Raw genomic sequence first — 6000 nt, forward strand, 5'->3', positions numbered from 1 at the left:
GTGGTTAAATTGGGATTTGGGAGGTGGAGGGTGATATAATTTACTAGCCTAAGTAATATGACACTGACAAAAGCACATATTACAGCATACAACAGGTCACGGAAGTTAATTAAAATAAAATGATGCTGACATCTAAAATGTAATTTCCCCCTCCGGAAATGAGCCCAATAATATATTGGTCCATATTATCAGGAAGGTGCCCTACTTAGCAATAATCATTATCACCTGATGTTGCCCACCTAATGCAGAATAGTGGCTAGAAATAAATAGGGGTTTCCATTCTGGATTTATCCCAAACTCTAAACATTAGTGTCACGGTGCGTGAATGAGGACCCAAAAGCGAATTAACGTAAACAGAGCTTCTTTAATAACAAAACAAACGTAGGCTCAGATGGACCGGCAGATTCCGACAGGACAGGACAAGGTTGCAGCAAACATGACGATAGTCTGGTTCAGGCATGAATAACACAAACAAGAATCCGACAAAGACAGAAACAAAAACAGAGAGAGATATAGAGGACTAATCAGAGGGAAAAAGGGAACAGGTGGGAAAAGGGGTGACGAGGTAGTTAGGAGGAGACAAGGAACAGCTGGGGGAAAGAGGGGGAGAAAAGGTAACCTAATAACGACCAGCAGAGGGAGACAGGGTGAAGGGAAAGGACAGAAACAAGACACAACATGACAATACATGACAGTACCCCCCCACTCACCGAGCGCCTCCTGGCGCACTCGAGGAGGAAACCTGGCGGCAACGGAGGAAATCATCGATCAGCGCACGGTCCAGCACGTCCCGAGAGGGAACCCAACTCCTCTCCTCAGGACCGTACCCCTCCCAATCTACTAGGTACTGATGACCACGGCCCCGAGGACGCATGTCCAAAATCCTACGGACCCTGTAGATGGGTGCGCCCTCGACAAGGATGGGGGGGGGGGGGGGGGAAGACGAGCGGGGGCGCGAAGAACGGGCTTGACACAGGAGACATGGAAGACCGGGTGGACGCGACGAAGATATCGCGGAAGAAGAAGTCGAACTGCGACAGGATTAATGATCTGGGAAATATGGAACGGACCAATGAACCGCGGGGTCAACTTGCGAGAAGCGGTCTTAAGGGGAAGGTTCTGAGTGGAGAGCCAAACTCTCTGACCGCGACAATATCTAGGACTCTTAGTTCTACGCTTATTAGCAGCCCTCACAGTCTGCGCCCTATAACGGCAAAGTGCAGACCTGACCCTCTTCCAGGTGCGCTCGCAACGTTGGACAAAAGCCTGAGCGGAGGGGACGCTGGACTCGGCGAACTGAGATGAGAACAGCGGAGGCTGGTACCCGAGGCTACTCTGAAAAGGAGATAGCCCGGTCGCAGACGAAGGAAGCGAGTTGTGGGCGTATTCTGCCCAGGGGAGCTGTTCTGACCAAGACGCAGGGTTGCGAAAAGAAAGACTGCGTAAGATGCGACCAATAGTCTGATTGGCCCGTTCTGCTTGACCGTTAGACTGGGGGTGAAAGCCGGAAGAGAGACTGACGGAAGCCCCAATCAAACGGCAAAACTCCCTCCAAAATTGAGACGTGAATTGCGGACCTCTGTCCGAAACGACGTCTGACGGAAGGCCATGAATTCTGAAAACATTCTCGATGATGATTTGTGCCGTCTCTTTAGCAGAAGGAAGCTTAGCAAGGGGAATAAAATGAGCCGCCTTAGAGAACCTGTCGACAACCGTAAGAATAACAGTCTTCCCCGCTGACGAAGGCAGTCCGGTGACAAAATCTAAGGCGATGTGAGACCACGGTCGAGAGGGAATGGGAAGCGGCCTGAGACGGCCGGCAGGAGGGGAGTTACCGGACTTAGTCTGCGCGCAGACCGAACAAGCAGCCACGAAGCGACGCGTGTCATGCTCCCGGGTGGGCCACCAAAAACGCTGGCGAATGGAAGCAAGCGTACCCCGAACGCCAGGGTGGCCGGCTAACTTGGCAGAGTGAGCCCACTGAAGAACGGCCAGACGAGTAGGAACGGGAACGAAAAGAAGGTTCCTGGGACAAGCGCGCGGCGACGGAGTTTGAGTGAGTGCTTGCTTTACCTGCCTCTCAATTCCCCAGACAGTCAACCCGACAACACGCCCCTCAGGGAGAATCCCCTCGGGGTCAGTGGAGGCTACTGAAGAACTGAAGAGACGAGATAAAGCATCAGGCTTGGTGTTCTTAGAGCCCGGACGATAAGAAATCACGAACTCGAAACGAGCGAAAAACAGCGCCCAGCGCGCCTGACGCGCATTAAGTCGTTTGGCAGAACGGATGTACTCAAGGTTCCTATGGTCAGTCCAAACGACAAAAGGAACGGTCGCCCCCTCCAACCACTGTCGCCATTCGCCTAGGGCTAAGCGGATGGCGAGCAGTTCGCGGTTTCCCACATCATAGTTACGTTCCGACGGCGACAGGCGATGAGAAAAATACGCGCAAGGGTGGACCTTGTCGTCAGAGAGGGAGCGCTGAGAAAGAATGGCTCCCACGCCCACCTCTGACGCGTCAACCTCGACAACGAACTGTCTAGAGACGTCAGGTGTAACAAGGATAGGAGCGGATGTAAAACGATTCTTGAGGAGATCAAAAGCTCCCTGGGCGGAAACGGACCACTTAAAGCACGTCTTGACAGAAGTAAGGGCTGTGAGAGGAGCTGCCACCTGACCGAAATTACGGATGAAACGACGATAGAAGTTCGCGAAGCCGAGAAAGCGCTGCAGCTCGACGCGTGACTTAGGGACGGGCCAATCAATGACAGCTTGGACCTTAGCGGGATCCATCTTAATGCCTTCAGCGGAAATAACAGAACCGAGAAATGTGACGGAGGAGGCATGAAAAGTGCACTTCTCAGCCTTCACAAAAAGACAATTCTCTAAAAGGCGCTGGAGGACACGTCGAACGTGCTGAACATGAATCTGGAGTGACGGTGAAAAAATCAGGATATCGTCAAGGTAAACGAAAACAAAGATGTTCAGCATGTCTCTCAGGACATCATTGACTAATGCCTGAAAGACAGCTGGAGCGTTAGCGAGGCCGAAAGGAAGAACCCGGTATTCAAAGTGCCCTAACGGAGTGTTAAACGCCGTCTTCCACTCGTCCCCCTCCCTGATGCGCACGAGATGGTAAGCGTTACGAAGGTCCAACTTAGTGAAAAACCTGGCTCCCTGCAGGATCTCGAAGGCTGAAGACATAAGAGGAAGCGGATAACGATTCTTCACTGTTATGTCATTCAGCCCTCGATAATCTATGCAGGGGCGCAGGGACCCGTCCTTCTTCTTAACAAAAAAAAACCCCGCTCCGCGGGAGAGGAGGAGGGGACTATGGTACCGGCGGCAAGAGCTACAGACAAATAATCTTTGAGAGCCTTACGTTCGGGAGCCGACAGAGAGTATAGTCTACCCCGGGGGGGAGTGGTTCCCGGAAGGAGATCAATACTACAATCATACGACCGGTGTGGAGGAAGAGAGGTGGCCCTGGACCGACTGAACACCGTGCGCAGATCGTGATATTCCTCCGGCACCCCTGTCAAATCACCAGGCTCCTCCTGTGAAGAAGAGACAGAGGAAACAGGAGGGATAGCAGACATTAAACATTTCACATGACAAGAGACGTTCCAGGAGAGGATAGAATTACTAGACCAATTAATAGAAGGATTATGACAAACTAGCCAGGGATGGCCCAAAACAACAGGTGTAAAAGGTGAACGAAAAAATAAAAAAGAAATGGTTTCGCTATGATTACCAGAGACAGTGAGGGTTAAAGGTAGCGTCTCACGCTGAATCCTGGGGAGAGGACTACCATCCAAGGCGAACAAGGCCGTGGGCTCCCTTAACTGTCTGAGAGGAATGTCATGTTCCCGAGCCCAGGTCTCGTCCATAAAACAGCCCTCCGCCCCAGAGTCTATTAAGGCACTGCAGGAAGCTGACGAACCGGTCCAGCGTAGATGGACCGACAAGGTAGTGCAGGATCTTGAAGGAGAGACAGGAGTAGTAGCGCTCACCAGTAGCCCTCCGCTTACTGATGAGCTCTGGCTTTTACTGGACATGAAGTGGCAAAATGACCAGCGGAACCGCAATAGAGACAGAGGCGGTTGGTGATTCTCCGTTCCCTCTCTTTAGTCGAGATGCGGATACCTCCCAGCTGCATAGGCTCAGCACCCGAGCCAGCAGAGGAAGATGGTAGTGATGCGGAGAGGGGGGCAACGGAGAACGCGAGCTCCTTTCCACGAGCTCGGTGACGAAGATCAACCCGTCGCTCAATGCGAATAGCGAGTTCAATCAAGGAATCCACGCTGGAAGGAACCTCCCGGGAGAGAATCTCATCCTTTACCTCTGCGCGGAGACCCTCCAGAAAACGAGCGAGCAAAGCCGGCTCGTTCCAGCCACTGGAGGCAGCAAGAGTGCGAAACTCAATAGAGTAGTCTGTTATGGATCGATTACCTTGACATAGGGAAGACAGGGCCCTGGAAGCCTCCTCCCCAAAAACAGATCGATCAAAAACCCGTATCATCTCCTCCTTAAAGTCCTGATACTGGTTAGTACACTCAGCCCTTGCCTCCCAGACTGCCGTGCCCCACTCACGAGCCCGTCCAGTAAGGAGAGATATGACGTAGGCGATACGAGCAGTGCTCCTGGAGTAAGTGTTGGGCTGGAGAGAAAACACAATATCACACTGGGTGAGGAACGAGCGGCATTCAGTGGGCTCCCCAGAGTAACACGGCGGGTTATTGATTCTGGACTCCGGAGATTCGAAAGCCCTGGAAGTGGCCGGTGGATCGAGGCGGAGATGGTGAACCTGTTCTGTGAGGTTGGAGACTTGGGTGGCCAGGGTCTCAACGGCATGTCGAGCAGCAGACAATTCCTGCTCGTGTCTGCCTAGCATCGCTCCCTGGATCTCGACGGCTGAGTGGAGAGGATCCGAAGTCGCTGGGTCCATTCTTGGTCGGATTCTTCTGTCACGGTGCGTGAATGAGGACCCAAAAGCGAATTAACGTAAACAGAGCTTCTTTAATAACAAAACAAACGTAGGCTCAGATGGACCGGCAGATTCCGACAGGACAGGACAAGGTTGCAGCAAACATGACGATAGTCTGGTTCAGGCATGAATAACACAAACAAGAATCCGACAAAGACAGAAACAAAAACAGAGAGAGATATAGAGGACTAATCAGAGGGAAAAAGGGAACAGGTGGGAAAAGGGGTGACGAGGTAGTTAGGAGGAGACAAGGAACAGCTGGGGGAAAGAGGGGGAGAAAAGGTAACCTAATAACGACCAGCAGAGGGAGACAGGGTGAAGGGAAAGGACAGAAACAAGACACAACATGACAATACATGACAATTAGACTCTCTTGTTGCTAGTTAGAAACATATTGATGATTGAATGTCCCCCCTAAAAAACATTCCACTGGCACTCAGCCAATCATGTACTGTGAATATAATGTAGGCCTACCCGTTACACCTGACCCTTGTTACATTTATCTGCGGTCTTCCATTTGTATTCATGCCACTGGTGACCACTAAAGCACATACAGTGCCTTCGGAAAGTATTCAGACCCCTTGACTTTTTCCACATTTTGTTACAGTGCCTTGCGAAAGTATTCGGCCCCTTTGAACTTTGCGACCTTTTGCCACATTTCAGGCTTCAAACATAAAGATATAAAACTGTATTTTTTTGTGAAGAATCAACAACAAGTGGGACACAATCATGAAGTGGAACGACATTTATTGGATATTTCAAACTTTTTTAACAAATCAAAAACTGAAAAATTGGGCGTGCAAAATTATTCAGCCCCTTTACTTTCAGTGCAGCAAACTCTCTCCAGAAGTTCAGTGAGGATCTCTGAATGATCCAATGTTGACCTAAATGACTAATGATAATAAATACAATCCACCTGTGTGTAATCAAGTCTCCGTATAAATGCACCTGCACTGTGATAGTCTCAGAGGTCCGTTAAAAGCGCAGAGAGCATCATGAAGAACAAGGAACAC

Source organism: Oncorhynchus mykiss, chromosome 9, assembly GCF_013265735.2.
Source record: "Oncorhynchus mykiss isolate Arlee chromosome 9, USDA_OmykA_1.1, whole genome shotgun sequence".
Lineage (NCBI taxonomy): Eukaryota > Metazoa > Chordata > Actinopteri > Salmoniformes > Salmonidae > Oncorhynchus > Oncorhynchus mykiss.